Source organism: Myotis myotis, unplaced genomic scaffold, assembly GCF_014108235.1.
Source record: "Myotis myotis isolate mMyoMyo1 unplaced genomic scaffold, mMyoMyo1.p scaffold_m19_p_12, whole genome shotgun sequence".
NCBI lineage: Eukaryota > Metazoa > Chordata > Mammalia > Chiroptera > Vespertilionidae > Myotis > Myotis myotis.
Window position 1 is genome coordinate 19,280,024 of NW_023416316.1, and position 17,283 is coordinate 19,297,306.

The following is a 17,283-nucleotide window of genomic DNA, read 5'->3' on the forward strand; positions in this document are numbered from 1 at the left end:
GGTACTACCTGTGCTTTATATGTAAAAAGAGTGATATTTTTTCACGCTCTCTCCCAAGAACCAATTTTCACACCTTTGGGGGCAATATTACCCCATTGAGAATTCATTACATATGATATATAAATATATTACTATAGATATTAATCATATATAAGTATATTAAATATATAATATATAAACAATATATTAATTATATATTTTTTCTTTCATTCCCTCCTCAATCATTCCCCAAGTAACCTCTAAACTGTTTGCTCATTTCCTGAATGTATTACACAACTGTTGACACCAGCAAAAGAAGCCTTGATCCAGAGGTAACAGCAAACACTCCATTTGAGGAAAGGCTGCATTTTGCACATAGAGCCCAGCCCCCAGCTCAAACCTAGACAGACCCCAGCTTGATGAAGTCCTGTGGCCTCTCTCGATGCACACTAATTCCTTTGTGACCTCTTCCCCCAGGACGTTGGTGCTGAACATTCCTTGTGAGAAATCTGAGGCGCATACTATTGAGGAGCCACAATTTTCCTTCTGCCTGCTGCCAAGTTTCTTGAGAGCCCAACTATTGGGGTAAGATTTTGTAGAATTTTATATATATACCTACACACACACACATACACACACACACTGCAATCTCTGAGGTCACAAATACTGTCTTTATTTTCTGATGTGTCAAAGGGCTAGAAAATGTGGAAATGTGGGAAGGTCATGGCAGGACTGGAAAGAGGAGAGAGAGGAGAGAAGGGAAGACTGGGGGGATGGGGTGGGAGGAAAGAGAAAGAAAAAGGGGAGGAGATGAAGTGTAACAGAAAGAGCAAGGGCCTTGGAATCAGACAACTGGCTTGGTCACTTTGTGACCTTGGGAAAGTTACTAAAACACTCTGGGTCAATAATGCTTGTTTTTCAAGTTCTATGTTTGTATAATGTCTGAGAGACGTTAGAGAAGCACATGAGAGAAGCTGAATTGTGTAAGCATTATTATCACACATATTGGCAATAAGAGGAATTCTAAGCAAATAAATTTGCCATTAAAGTTTTCTTAACTTAGAAAAGGCTTGTGCATACCAATACATAGAGGCACAGCCACAAGGCATTCTGGGACCTCAAGAACAAAGGCTGGTGACAGGATCCTTTTGGAATTTCTAAGGGGCCCAGTAAATAGCACCCCTTTTCTCCATTTGAACTAACTGAGTAATAAGACAAAGGAGTCAGCAGATGGAAGCCAATATATGGCCCTTATATTAATAATGCTACTTCATAGAGTGTAGCTTCTATCTTGGAGCAAGTGGAGTTCTTAACATGAACTCCAAAATTTGACCAACTTACTTAGTAACCTCAGGCAACACCAGAACAGGGCAGTCTTCCCATGTGGGGAAAGATGCTCCCTGTGGGTAGCTCCTAGGAAAAGGAACAGAGGCAGGAGTTAGGCCAGTGTTTCTCAACCTTCTGGCCCTTTAAATACAGTTCCTTATGTTGTGATCCCCAACCATAAAATTATTTTCGTTGCTACTTCATGACTAATTTTGCTACTGTTATGAATCGTAATGTAAATATCTGATATGCGGGATGGTCTTAGGCGACCCCTGTGAAAGGGTCGTTCGACCGCCAAAGGGGTCGCGACCCACAGGTTGAGAACTGCTGAATTAGGCCATGCATGACTTCTTTCTCCTAAACTCACCAACCAGATAAGTCAGTTCACCTGCCTGGGGGAGGAATGTGAAAGGGAGCAGAAAAAGCCAGGTATGTTATGCTAATGGGTGTCCTTCCACCTGGATAAGATAAATCAAGAGAGGGTTGGGTATGAGCTTCCAACCTCCAACTGTTCCAAAGTCAATAATGGGAGGTGGCCAAAATCAGGAGAGTTTAATGAGACCACAGAACTGGGGATGGAGTGGAAAGGAGGGAAACTGTAGCCCAGCCGCCGTGGCTCAGTGGTTGAGTATCGACCTATGAACCAGGAGGTCAGGGTTCGGCTGACATGCCTGTATTACAGGCTCGATTGCCAGGATAGGGCCTGCAAGAGGCAGCCAATCAATAATTCTCGTCATTGATATTTCTATCTCTCCCTCTCCCTTCCACTCTGAAATCAATAAAAGTATATTTTAAAAAAGAAGAAAGAAAGGATACTGTAGTGTGCTGCAAGATGTTTAACAATTAGCTCTCTGGAAAAAAATGATATCGATTTATACATTTTACTGATGATAAAGGGTGTGTAGCACACAATATATAAATGATAATAAAATATACGATACTTTTTCTTTTAAATTTCATATAGCCAACTGATTCTGACAGTGCTTTCACTGAGTTTTGCTGAATTCATATCTATAGCCAGCGTATGGGTTGCAATTCAACCATGATTGAAAAGTGGAGTAATTTCCACCATCCAGATAACAATAGATGAAAATAACTCACGGGCATAGACAATAGTAAAATGTAGCAAGATTATTAAGAAGTGATGAGTTTGTGTACTTAAGATCTTTTAATATAAATCAATTGTAAGTTTATGTCATTTAACTTTGAATAATGGCTGTGTTTAACAGTCCAACTTGTAAAAAGCCTGAAAATATATCAGTTGGCACACCGCTGAGGGATATTCCACAGTCCTAGTTATGTTTTTCACAGGAGTGGCAAATAACAGTTCAATCCCCACCTACAGAGATATTTTGGTGACACTTGTGAAGTGAGGGGTGGGCAGGCTGCAAGGATCTCCAGGCAGGAAGAACAGCATCCACCAGGGGTCAGTGTGGTCCCAGATGTAGGGAGCCAGGCTTGTGGTTACTAGATGATTATAGATAAGGGCCACATCTGGAGGCAGAAGGCTGAGACTCAGGGCTTCTTTCTGGGTGTTGACCAATCCGGAAACCAGAATAGAAGTCCTGAGGACTCTTGGAGAAGTGATTAGGGGAGAAGCCTCCTGCTCCCCATACCCATCTGGCTATGGAAAGGGCGGCAAGATCCATTCTGGACACCTCTTCTGGTGGGGCGAGAACTCATTCTAGACAAAGGATGAACTTGGGCTCAGGAGCAAGGGTGGGACAGAAGTTTACTGGAAATGGGACTCAGGCCTGTAGTTGAAAGGGCCTAGAAAGGGAGACCAACACTAGAAGCAAAGCAGGATTTTTTACTCAGTTAAATAATTTGGAGCTTGGAGGACATAAGCAGAATTACAAAAATCCAATTTCCAAACTTTGCTCTTTCCTGCACGTAGGAATTATGGATGAGTTTTTAAACAGGAGCAGATTATATAGCACAACACACCCATCATCAACAGAGGTTCTGGTATTTTAAGTACTTTAATTTATCCTAATTTCATTTTTTATTTTTTTAAAAATATATTTTATTGATTTTTTTACAGAGAGGAAGGGAGAATGATAGAGAGTTAGAAACATCGATGAGAGAGAAACATCGATCAGCTGCCTCCTGCACACCCCCAACTGGGGATGTGACCGCAACCAATGTACATGCCCTTGACCACCGGAATCGAACTGGGGACCCTTCAGTCCCCAGGCTGACGCTCTATCCACTGAGCCAAACCGGTTAGGGCTCCTAATTTCATTTTATATGCTTACAGTCATTTTCTGGCAGGCCCACTTAAGGCTAAAATTCCTCTTAAAGAGTTTAATAATATAATGTCTTGGTGACTTACTTTCCCCCTAAGGTAAATCCATCTGCCTTAACAAAGTAAAAGCATAGATGCTGGAAAAATTGCATTTTCTTACTAATTTAATTAAAATTGTCCCTAGCCCTAGCTGGTTTGGCTCAGTGGATAGAGCGTCAGCCTGCTGACGGAAGGGTCCCGGGTTCGATTCCAGTCAAGGGCACATGCCAGGGTTTCGGGCTCGATCTCCAGTGGGGGGATGTGCAGGAGGCAGCCAATCAATGATTCTTTCTCATCATTGATGTTTCCATCTCTCTCTCCTCCCTTCCTCTCTGAAATCAATAAAAATATTTAAAAATAAAATAAAATTGTCCCTAAAGTTGTATAAACTATCCAAATCATTTATATAAAGTAGACTTTTGTTTGTTTCTCTACACTTACCTGCTAGGAGATTCAGTTTGTTTCGTTGTTTTGTTTATGAAGATCTAGCTTTGTACTGAAACTGGAAAGCCCGAGATTTGCAGAGATTTGTGCTTCTCTCTCTTTGCCTGCTTCAGGCATGAATTACTCCCTTGCCAGCTGGATAAAAGTCACTTTATAACTGATGTATGGGCCTTAGGTTAATAGAAGATCAACAAATTTAGTTTGAGACAATGTGTGACTTCATTTTACATTGTTATTTTTAACAGTTTATGAACTGCTGTTCAGTGGTATGTTAGAAATAATGGGAGAAGAGTAAATTTGGGTTGATTGATGTCTAGCACAAATTAATTCAAGTTGTTAAATTATTTATTACAGAAAGTATATTATGTCTGTTAACCTAAGAAACATTCAAACCTGTAAAGAATTTTTGTGAGTTTATTTGAGCCAAACTGTCAACAATTGCCAAGAAGCAGATTCTCAAAGTATTGAGACAGTGCTCTGGAGAATGGCATTTTTTCACCTTGTTTTATACATTACAAGCAAAAGAGGAGGCATACGTGGGTTGCATGAACTCCATTGGTCATAGATTAGGGAGGTGTGAGAAATCAAAGTGGGGAAACCTCTAGAACTGGACAAAAAGTAAAATGGTAGACACATACTTCTTTTTCTTAGGTGGGTGTAGGATAGTTGACAGTCAACAGTTAACAGATATAAATAAATAAATAAATAAATAAATAAATACAATTCACAGATAACAATAACAATGAGGTTCTCTGCCCTGTGTTCTCTGCCCTGGCGCCATTTGTTGTGCCCTGAGGGGTCCAGAAAAAGGGAAGTTACAAGTTACCTTGACCTTCCACAGGTATGTTATCTTAGATGCGAAAAGACAATAGGCTCAGTAAAGATCAAAGTTAGTCAGGTTAGCATGTTGTCCCTTTTGGTCCACGTATTTATGTTAAAAAAAAAAACCCTATGTTTCATACAGAAGAATAAGAAAAAAGATATCTAAAATAAACTAATGAATAGGATCACCATATACATACTGTTTTATAACTTTAAAAGATTTTTACAGTCCATAATTTTAAACATGCAGAAGTAGAGTAAAATATAATGAATCCTCAGACTTTGTTAATCTTTTTTCATCTATAGTCTTACAATTCTGACAGCATTGTGTTTCATCTCTCAATATAGAAAAAATAATACCACATTTAAAAATAATTTTAAAAATTTCTGGTATCATTCATTGTTTAAATTTCCTCAGATTTCTTTTGGGTGTGGGTGTGTGTGGCTCAGACAGTACAATACACTGCAATTAGTTAATATGTCTCTTAACTTTCAAGCTATAGGTTTTTCTGCCATTTTTTTATTTTTTTACAATTTTTTAAAGATAACTTTGTTTTACTTAATATATCACAAACATTGCTTCATCATTTTTCAAGGCTTCATAATATTCCATTGAGTGGATGTTCCTCAGTTCATTTGCACAATTCTCTATTGTTGATTCTCTATAATTGTTTCCAGTATTTTCCTGATATTCAACCTATTGCAATAAGTATCCACATACATATATCTCTGGAGACTTGCTTGTTATTTATTTAAGAAAAATTGATAGTTGCAGAGTTGCTGGTTGAAAGACTCCTCTCTCTCTTTCCCCCAATGCTTTTCCAATGGTATTTCTAAAGTAAAGGTAGGAACTTGCTTTTGAATGTGACTTAAATTTAAGTTCCCCCAAAACTGAGGATTCCTGTAAAAATATTGAAATCATTTCTTACTATACCAGGAAGGTTCAGGATTTAGTAAACAGTTTATCTCATTACAGAGGATTAGAGAGAGGTGTATGGCAAGATGTGGCAGCTGTTTACAGTTAAGGAGCAGGTTTAACTGGAAGGTGTTATGTGTCCTCAGCGAGAGGCTATGGGGGATGGGGAGTCCTTCAGCCCGGCCTGTGCCCTCTCGGGCCTAAGCTGGCAGTCGGACATCCCCTGAGGGGTCCTTAGTGCTGCTGAGGAGGTGGGAGAGGCTCCTGCCACCACCTCTGCGCTCACCAGCTGTGAGCTCTGCTTCTGGCTGAGCAGCGCTCCCCTGTGGGAGCGCATTGACCACCAGGGGGCAGCTCCTGCATTGACGCATCATAGCATCTGGTCGTTTCGCAGTTCAGTATATTTGTGTATTAGGGTTTTATTATATAGGATGATTCACCCCTGGCTGGATGAGTCACTTTAGTTTGAACTGAAAATGCCACCTTCTTTTATATGATTGATGAAAAACCCTCAACATGTAGATAGAATGCCTTGGAAAATGTGTTCATTCCTTCTTTGATGGCTGTGCTCAGACTATAAAGTTACAAGAAAGTCTAATCTCCATGAGAGAATGTGAGTAATTGTTACCACCACAGGGTAGGATTCCATGACTTCCTTTGAAAGCTCTCAAGAATTCAATGTGGGAATGAATGAATGGGAAGGGGAAGAGAGTAAAGACAAAACAAGATCAGCCATGAATTGATAATTATTGAAGCTAGGTGGTGGGTACATGGTAATTGATTTTATTATTCTCTCTAATTTTGGATATGTGTGAAAATTCATGTCTGTAATAAAAATTTAGAATGTCTTTTAAAGCAATATGATTAATTCATGGCCATGTGGCCCCTAGGTAGTTCTTTGGGGCTCCAACTCCAGCCCTTGATGCAAGCATGAATGAATAAAGATTTCACAATAAATTATTGTAATGGGGTGTTTTTAAAGTAATAACAATTCCTTGGAGAGATTTCAAACGATATTCCACCCAAGTGTGTGCCACCATTCACTTTTATTTTGTGCAGTAAATGAATCATATGGGAATATTCTACAAAGGAAATTATGTTAGCCCCTTGTCAATGACGCTGGAGGATTCTGCCTTATACCCTTCATCAAGGAGACCACTCTTTTAAGACATTGCAGTCTTAAAAAAAATTATCAATTAAGAAATTCTACCCTGACCGGTTTGGCTCAGTGGATGGAGCATCGGCCTGTGGACTCAAGGGTCCCGGGTTCGATTCCGGTCAAGGGCATGTACCTGGGTTTTGGGCACATCCCCAGTGCGGGGTGTGCAGGAGGCAGCTGATCGATGTTTCTCTCTCTTCGATGTTTATGACTCTCTGTCCCTCTCCCTTTTTCTCTGTAGTAAAATCAATAAAATATATTTTTTAAAAAAGAGAGAGAGAAATTCTACCTTCTATATAATCTAGTTTATAAAAGGGACTGAAAGCACCTATGTTGTATTCAATTGGGATTCACGAGATAACACTGATTTTTTTCTTTTATTATATATTTATTTATTTATTTTTAATCCTCACCTAAGGATATTTTTCCATTGATTTTTAGAGAGAGTGGGAGAGTGAGGGAAAGGCAGAGAGAAATATCGATGTGAGAGAAACGCATCGATTGGTCGCCTCCCGCAGGAGCCCTGACCAGGACCAGGGCCTGAACCGGGGAGGAGCCTGAAACCAAGGTACATGCCATTGACTGGAATCGAACCCGGGACCCTTTGGTCCCAAGGCTGACGCTCTATCCACTGAGCCAAAATGCTTAGGGCTAGGGTTAGGTTGAGGAATTTAAGCCCTCTAAGTCTCAGTTTACTTCTCTGTAAGATATAAATGATAATGCTTACGACATAGAATCTTTGTGTGGATTCAATATAGGTTAACATTTACTGAACACTGCTCCCAATGCTAGGCACTATCCTTACCACTTCTCATGTTTTATCTCATTTAATCCTTAAATTAACTTTTTCACAAATACAAAGCGATTAGAAAAGTACCTGGTACATAGCAAGCACTGCATAATTGTTAGTATTCTATTATTATTGCCTTTTTGAGTTGTAAAGATTAAATGAGATGATGTAAGTACTTCGCACAACATCTAATACATAGCATATGCTTAACAACTATTAACTATTTGCATATAAAAGTATTTGTCTAATGAGTAAACATTACAGAAGGTCCTTGGGTTACGTTGGAGATCAGTTCCTTTTTGCCGTAAGTTGGAATCCACCTACATAAGTACCTATGGCACTCACGTGGAGCACATACACAGCAGTAATGAAGTGAAACAGTAAAAAAAAAATTAAAAGAAAGATAACAATTCCTGACCTTTACTTGTGGTAAATAATAAAAAACATAAAACACATATGTACTACATTGAAATGCACAACTTTTTTTTTATAAATAAATGGGAGATGGCGACGTAACCACAAAACGACCTACGTTGAGTCCGAGGTAACCCGAGGACTGTCTGTATTCATATGAGTCATTACGGGAAGTAGGATCTAATCTAAAAAGGTAACTGACAAGGAATGTCTCAATGGAAAAGGCCATTATAGAAAAAATTTTTTAGATCACATTTCAACATTCTTTTTCTTATTTGTCATAAGTTGAGGAAGCCAGAGATCTCTTTAAACTAATTGAGAGGGCCCAGAAGGTAATTAACTAGTCTCTAATTAAGCTGGTAATAGCTGCCCTCTTTTGGAGAGATCAAAAGCCAGAGAAACACTGCCTTCGAGGACCTTTGAAGATAGGCAGCTCTCAGTGATGACAGCCTTGAAGTTTTTGACCCTACAAAGTAGCACAGAGAGAGTTGGCTCTGTCTTTCAGGGTCCAAGAGAAAGAAAGGAAAGATCTAGGTCAGTGGTTAGCAAACTGCGGCTCGGCAAACCGTGACTCACGAGCCACATGCGGCTCTTTGGCCCCTTGAGTGTGGCTCTTCCACAAAATACTGGCTCTTCCACAAAATACCGACTTCTGCGCATGGGCCATGAAGTTTTAATCGCACTGTACGTGCATGCCCACATGTGGTATTTTGTGGAAGAGCCCCACTCAAGGGGCCAAAGAGCCGCGTGTGGCTCGCAAGCCGCGGTTTGCCGACCACGGGTCTTGGTGGATGGATAACAGTTAAGGGTTTGTGAGGAAAGTGTTCACTTGTATTTGGTCATTTGTATTTGTTGTATTTTTTTATTTTTGTATTTATTTATTTATTTATTTTTTATTGATTTTTTACAGAGAGGAAGGGAGAGAGATAGAGAGTTAGAAACATCGATGAGAGAGAAACATCGATCAGCTGCCTCCTACACATCTCCCACTGGGGATGTGCCCGCAACCCAGGTACATGCCCTTGACCGGAATCGAACCTGGGACCTTTCAGTCCGCAGGCCGATGCTCTATCCACTGAGCCAAACCGGCTTCGGCTGTATTTTTTTATTTTGAGAGTACTTTATTAAAGCTGGGGGCAGTGAAACAAAGGAAGGGCTTAGGGTAGAAGGAGCAACAGGAGAGACCCTAGGTCAGGAGTGGGAAACCTTTTTTCTGTCAAAGCCATTTGGATATTTATAACATCATTCGCAGGCCATACAAAATTAACAACTTAAAAATTAGCCTGCTCTATGTGGTCAAACATTTAATTAACTCACCCCTAATGCCTTGGCAGGGCCAGACCAAATGATTTCAAGGGCCTAATACGGCCCACGGGCTGGATGTTCCCCACCCCTGGCCTAGGTGGTGCTTTGCTTTGAGCTCTAGAAACGTTATACCAAAGAAGTGAGCCAAGGCGGCGCTGCTTTCAGCTTCCTAAAAAGTCAGAGAAAAGAGGGCCTTGGAGACAGTTACAGGGCTTAGCCCTGGACAAGCTGCTACCGCCTGCTGCTCACCTGGTTGTAAGTCTTGTGGGGACCCTTAGAAAAGGTAACCATACATGCCTGGGAAAGAAAGGTGTGGGTGTGCTCCAGAGAGAGCCCAGTTTTAGAATCTTACTCTGAATCATGTCTTCTAAAATAAAAAGTCAGTACTAATTGTTTGGCCATTTTATATAAAGGATTCCTGTCTATTGGAAAAGGACTGTTGCATGGGCAGGTGTACTCTACCTTGTCTGCTATGAATGGGAAACCAAGCAGTTGAAGCCTTTCCTATTCACATTATTTTGCTTAGCTAAACTGACCACTCCTTGTGTGTGTGCCCAAAATGCAATTGGCTTTTCTTATCATGGTACCTGCTACACTTGGGAAGCACTTGTCTTTCTCTTGGTCTACACCAGTACTGTCCAATAGTATGAGCCATGTAGAGGAAGCAGCTGGCGGCCCCCAGCTGGCCCTGGCCCTGCTGCCAGCCTCGGGCCAGATCGCACTGCTTGAGATGGATGCCAGGCTGCATGAGGACCACCTGGAGCGGGTGCTGGAGGTCGCTGCCCGGGCTGCCTGAGATGTGCACACCCTGTTGGACTGAGTGGTCCGGCAGCATGTACGCAAGGCCTCTATCTTGTTGGGGGACTGAGCGTCCTGCCACCTGTGCCCAGAATACGTTAAGTTTTTTTTAAATAGACACTTTCAAAAAGTGAAAAAGAACAGGTGGACTATCACTTTTTTTTTTTTAATCCTCACCAGAGAATATTTTTCTATTGAGTTTTAGGGAGAGTGGAAGAGAGAAAGACGGAGAGAAACATTGATGTGAGAGAAACACATCAATTGGTTGCCTCCTGTACGAGCTCTAACCAGGACCCCGGCCAGGGAGGATCTTGCAACCCAGGTACATGCCCTTGACCAGAATTCAACCCGGGACCCTTTGGTCTGCAGGCCAATGCTCTATCCACTGAGCCAAGCCGGCTAGGGCTGGAATATCACTTCGATATATAATTCAATTCATATATAAATATTAATGAGATGTTTTATAGTTTTTCTTGGGGGAGTACTAATTTCTTGAAATCCAGTGTGCAGTTTACTCTTGTAACACATCACAACTTGGATTAGCCACATTTTGAGTGTTCAGTAGCCATACATGGCTAGGGGCTCTGTATTGAACAGTGTGGAGCTAGAGGATGAGCATCTCAAAGGCATCTAATCTATCTTTGTACCCACTATACTTTGTGCAGTGCCTGAAACATAACTGCCATTCTGTTAAGTAAATGTGATACGCAAATTTGTAAGATCACGTCTAATGATCCTTGCCTTTGTATAATCTCTTCCCCTTTGAGGGTGGGTGGATCATGTGAATATGAAGAGAGATCAGTCTATTGATTATGATACATTATGGCCAAAGGGAGAGTATCGTGGATGGGCCTGCTCTAATCAGATGAGTCCTGTAAGAGCAGACTTTTCTCCGACAAGTAGCAAAGGAAGAAATCAGAGAGAATCATTCCTGCTGGTCTGGAAGAAAGCCCAAGGATGTGCAGCTCAGGGTGAAGAATAAAATTGTGCTCTCTTTGCACCTTAGGAGTCCAGCTTGCTCAATGAGGTCATTTAATTAGTGTCACTGACATAATTTCAGTCTACAACTAGATCTCAACCTTAAAGCCATGGCAATATAGCATTCTCCTTCATTCTCTCTCCACTGCTTACTACCAAAGAGAGCAGCCGTGGTGTGATGTGGCTGCCCTCTTTGGTAGTAAGCAGTGGAGAGAGAATGCAGGAATATGGTGGCAGTGCTGAGCACCTGACTGATGGTCCAGACTGTAAGCAGTTTTCCTCCTGATCACTTGTCATTCAGGTTCCTGGTCTATGGAGGCTGGAGAGCATAACTCTCCTATTCCTGCAGAGTTATCTTCAGCCTTTCTACCTTCCTGATTCTTGAACTTACCAGTGTTCCTTCCCTCTCAGATGATCTTGCCTCAGGCTTGGCAGAAAAAGTAGAATCCATCAGATGAGAGGAAACTTTCTTCATTTCATCTGCATCACCAAATGGACTTTAGAACTATACTTAGCATGTTGTTAATTAACACATATACTAGAGGCCCGGTGCACGAATTTGTGCATGGATGGGGTCTGGCCGCCCACACCTGATCAGGGTGAGGGGGCCAGTTGCGGGTGGGGCCGGCCATGGTGAGGAGCTGAGGGCAGTTGGCCAGCCAGGGGGAGGAGCCGTGGGCAGTTGGCTGGCCAGGGGGAGGAGCCGTGGCCTGCTAGGGGGAGTTGTTAGTGACAAAGATCTTTGCAGGGTGTATACACGTTTGCTGTAGGCTTTCAGATGAGTTGAAGCTTCAAAGGTGCCTTAGTGTCAGGGACACTTAGAGCTTCCATTTCTATACCTCTCCCTAGACAGGTAATGCGGTTTAGTTCCCTGCTGACAAACCCTCTTCTAAAGAGAGGCCGCGGTGTGATGTGGCTGCCCTCTCTGGTAGTAAGCAGTGGAGAGAGAATGCAGGAAGATGGTGGCAGTGCTGGGCACCTGACTGATGGTCCAGACTGTAAGCAGTTTTCCTCCTGATCACTTGTCATTCAGGTTCCTGGTCTATGAAGGCTGGAGAGCATTTACTTACTTAGAATCACTGATGGTCACACTTCAATGATTGGTGTGGGGGTGGGGGTTGGGAGTGGGGCTGGCAGGGGGAGGGGTCACAGGTGGTTGGCTGGCCTGCCCCGCCCCTGATTGGATCGATTGCCCACCACAGTGCCTGTCATAGCCACCTGCCATTCTGGTCGTTCTACTGTCAGTCGCTTGGCTTTTATATATATAGATTGTAAGTATGTAAAGAATGGTTCCACTATTTGACAATAGTATATGCTTGTAGGCAGGTGGACTGGTTCCTTCACAATCTTATTTTCAATCTTGGTTTGCTTATTTCACTTTTATATAATGTAAAAATAAACTTTTAAATCAGTTTGGAATTTGGAAATTTCTTTTGTTTATATTAAAATCAATGAGAGGCTCTAAAATCAAGTTTTAATTTATATGTATTGCATTCTGCAAAATATGTCGACAAGATTATCATTTGTATGATAAGTATTTCACAATATTTGAAATGGGGCGTTTTATGCCTCTGTCATTACCCTCAGAGAGCTCTTCTAGTCTCATTTCTCTTGTTTTGTCTAATTACAATTTCATTTTAAAAGCAGTTGGGAGCATATATACCCTGAGCATTTAAAAATGTTACATTTAATGTATCTAATGAGTTTTTAATTCCAATATAACTAACAAAAATAATTGAAAAACTGAGTTGCTAATGGAAGCATGCTTCTCTATACAAGTAATTTACATTATCTAAAAGAAGTCTGAGTTCATTATAGAAAATTTGAAAATCACGGGAAAGCATAAAGACTAAAATAAAAACAGCCTTAATCACATCACTTCTTCAACACTCAATCTTGAGATTTACCAATCTTTTCTATTTTTCAAACATGATGTAAAAATGCAGACACATTTTAAAATCCTGCTGTTTTCTCACTGAACATTGTAGTAAGGCCATCGTTTTCCTGTGCTATTTAACTCTTCAACAGTGTAGTTTTGAAGATCAAATTGTATTCCATCATATTATAATGTTATAGTTTATTATATTGTAATTCACATTGTACATAATATCCTAATATATAATCTGGTCCTATTATAATTTATTTAACAATTCCCAACATGCTTATTTTTAGAAATAGAAAAACCTAGTATACACTTGGCTTGAGGCAAGTATGCATGTATTTAGTTTTGGTATTTCCATCCCACCATCAATAACCTTAACTTAAATTTTTGCCAAATTGCAGACTTCATAGTCTGTAAACAATTGCAAACCTGTTTTAAATTCAGCAAAAATTAAAAGGCCACCAAACTGTTAGGTTTCTGAAATTACAGTCTTCCTGAGGCTTTTCTTTTTACTTCTTAATCCTTTGCTATCCACCTTTACTTCTTAATTGCTTGTTATCCACCCTTTCCCCCCTATTGAATTATTTGTAATCCTTCCTCTGTCTCTTTTCAATATGGAGTTTATTTTTATTGGAGCTTTTCTTTTTTCTTTTTTCTTTTTTTATGTGCCTCAGGCATGAAACAGCTCTGGCCACCGACATAGCCATCAAGCCAGGATGAACTAAGGACTACACATCTGCTTTGCCCCTGATTGATAGAGCAACACCACCAATCAGGTGTCTTCTTACCCATTGCCAGGGGGTGGAGCTTTTCTTCTAAATTTTAGGAAAAAATCAGATATTACACATAAGCTTATAGGCCTTATGCTTGCCTACATAGCATACATTTACCTGCATATCAAGGGTGGAACCATTTAGTGAGAGATTGCTGTATACCAGGTTCACCACACTGATGGCCAGAATACTAGTTTTTAAATTTACCCAGTGAGCCATGGAGTTGTCATGTGGTCTGAAATGTTCCACTGTGACTAACACATTCTTTGACTGAAGATAGACCTTCAAGGAAAGCCAAGTCAGAAGCAGAAGTTTGCTTAATAAGAATGAAATCAGCCCTAACTGGTTTGGCTCAGTGGATAGAGCGTCGGCCTGTGGACTGAAGGGTCCCAAGTTCGATTCCAGTCAAGGGCATGTACCTTGGTTGCAGGCACATCCCCAGTGGGGGGTGTTCAGGAGGCAGCCAATCATGATTCTCTCTCATCGATGTTTCTATCTCCCCCTCTCCCTTCCTCTCTGAAATCAATAAAAATATATTAAAAAAAAAAAAAGAATGAAATCAGAGCAGGAATGTTGAGTGGTAACAGGCTAAGGCAGCCTTATATATGTACTAGAGGCCTGGTGCATGAAATTCATGCAGAGGGGCGGGGTCCCTCAGCCCAGCCTGCACACTCTCCAATCCGGGATCCCTCTCGCAATCTGGAACCACTGACTCCTAACCGCTCACTTGCCTGCCTGCCTGATGCCCCTAACTGCTCTCCCCTGCTGGCCTGATCCCCCTAACTGCTCTCCCCTCCTGGCCTGATCCCCCTAACTGCCTATCTGCGCTCCCCTCCTGGCCTGATCCCCCTAACTGCCTATCTGCTCTCCCCTCATGGCCTGATTGCCCTAACTGCCTGTCTGTTCTCCCCTCCTTGCTTAATTGCCCTAACTGCCTATCTGCTCTCCCCACCTGGCCTAATCCCCCTAACTGCCTATCTGCTCTCCCTTCCACTCTGTGCCCTTTGGACTCCCAGCACAGGTGTGATGAGAGCTCTCCGCCGAGGCCCCGCCTTCGTCCTGATTGGTTGTTACATGATGGTGTCTCAGCCAATTTGTATATTCCTCTGTTATTAGTATAGATTCTTGTAATTAAGGCTAGATGTGGGGTTCAGGTTAGGCTGAGGGACAGAAATTGTGACTGAGAAATTCATCAAGCAAATGAGTGGCATCCGGACATGCCTGTGGTGTGACAGCCAGCTTGCCATCTTGTTAAATACCTCTACCTCCCTGTGCACGGCGCACCATTCTATTAGAAACTTCTGCATGGATAACTTGCTTCTTTCTTTACTCTCCTTCCTTCGGGTCATCCATCGATGGTTCCTGCTGTCCTCCTCCTCCTCCTATGTCTAATTGTTATTTCTCTGTCTTCTTTCCATCCTGACTCAGTTCTTGCATCTGTGGTATAACATGTTTATACAAATTCTGTCCTTGGGATAGTCACTAATGTGGCTCCTTCTGGCCACACTCCTCTCTGTCCAGATGCATGATTGGATGACATGTCCTGCTTTCCTTGTGCTTGCGGATGGTAGGGCTAAATGGTGAGTTCTGGCCTTTGGATTATGAACAGGAACAACACCTGTCACTTCTGGGCTAGTGCATTTAATTGCTAGTATGAGACCCTTCTTTTCTCTGCTACAGAGACCAGCAGTGCTCCAGGTGGGTGGTTGCTCAGTAGTCAAAGTGCCAGAGTGAGATGACACTGAACAGAATTCCAGGCAACTCCGGACATAAATTGGATGAGAAAGAAACCTTTGATATATTAAGTCCCTGTGATTTGTGGGTTGTTTGTTCTGCAGCATAATCTACCTCTATCCTTACTGAAACGGCCTTCTAATTTTTTTCAAACTCTTCACCTTGTCTCCTGATGAGTTTATCCAAGATTATGGCTGTAAGTTTATCCTCTAACCCAGTGATTTTCAAACTTTTTTTTTAACCTCATGGCACACAAACTAATCACAAATTCTGCAGAACGCCAAAAAGTATATTTTTTGCCTATCTGATAAAAAATAAAAAGGTATAATTTTGATTGATTCACATTGGAGGGCTACTGTTGTGCCTCTGACTGAATAGCCAGGTATTGTATGTTTTAAAAATTCTTGCAATACACCAGTTCACAATCGCTGCTCTAATTAAAGGAATTCCAAATCTATTGAAGTAAACTTAATTGATCCCCTGAGCTCAGTTTTCTGATTTCCTTGTGACACTTTCAGTGCTCACAAGAACCTCAACCTGAATATCCTGCAGGTATTTCAAATTCACCATGCTCTCTAAAAAACTTATCATCTTCTTTCCCTCAGTTGCCGATTGCTCCTCTCCTCTATTGCAAATTTCAGTTAATAACAGTATCTTCCCAGATTCACACTGCATTTCAACCTTGGGAATGTTCCAGTTCTCTCTCATGAGTTAAGTGGGGCCAGCCTTACCGGTGGAAGGCTCAATGGCAGAGACCAAGTTCAAACACAAAACCCAGGAACCAGAGGCACAATACAGTTGTGTCCATTCAATTTCCTACAGATTGTTTCTCTTAAATTCTTCCAAGTATAAAAATGAGGTTCTCGCCCTAACCGGTTTGGCTCAGTGGATAGAGCGTCGGCCTGCGGACTGAAAGGTCCCAGGTTTGATTACAGTCAAGGGCATGTACCTTGGTTGCAGGCACATCCCCGGTGGGGGGTGTGCAGGAGGCAGCTGATCGATGTTTCTCTCTCATCGATGTTTCTGACTCTCTATCCTTCTCCCTTTCTCTCTGTAAAAAAAATCAATAAAATATATTTTTTAAAAAAATGAGGTTCTCACTTTCCTTTTTAGACCATGGGGATTGACTTTCTCTTCCATTGGTTTGCCGAAAGCAAAAGTGATCATCTTCACCGTCAGCTGCCTAAAAAGCTGAGATTATTCTCTTTTTTCTTTTTACATTAAAAGAATACTTAGGAAGGTGGGGCTGGGTGGAAAGAGATCAACCAAAGAACTTGTATGCATATATGCATAACCCATGGACACAGACAGTAAGGTGGGGAAGGCCTGGGGTGAGGGACATATGTAATACTTTCAACAATAAAGATTTAAAATAAAAAAAGAACACTTGTAACAACAGGATTACAGTATGTGTCAAGCATACTGGCTGCTGCAGGCTCCATAGACTCTGGTGGATTTTCTGAGCATCACCTTCTCATCTCCATTACATAGTCTATGAAGAGTTGGCATTTGGCCCCTGGATGCAGCCAAGAAAGGGAAATCAAGGCCGATGTTTGGGTGGTGAGGTAACATCAAATCTATGGTCCTTGAACCCATTGTCTCCACCCCAGGTTCAGTATCTGTCTGCAGTTTTATGGCAATTGCGGATCTGGAAGGCTGCCACTCCAGATGTCACC

General features: G+C 41.6%; 1 protein-coding gene and 1 non-coding gene across 3 annotated transcripts in view; one reads left to right on the forward strand and one right to left on the reverse strand.

Moving 5' to 3' along the window:
- LOC118667215 (U3 small nucleolar RNA-associated protein 14 homolog A-like) overlaps positions 1-17,283 on the forward strand; it is a 72,879-nt gene that overhangs the window by 5,699 nt on the left and 49,897 nt on the right. For both annotated transcript variants that reach the window (XM_036330105.1, XM_036330106.1), the window contains exon 2: positions 457-564. The gene's annotated coding sequence lies outside the window, so the exon portion shown is untranslated. The remainder of the gene's footprint in view (positions 1-456; positions 565-17,283) is intronic.
- LOC118667809 lies at positions 13,762-13,903 on the reverse strand. Its single transcript, XR_004971397.1, has one exon. It is a non-coding gene; the product is annotated as a small nucleolar RNA SNORA48 (small nucleolar RNA).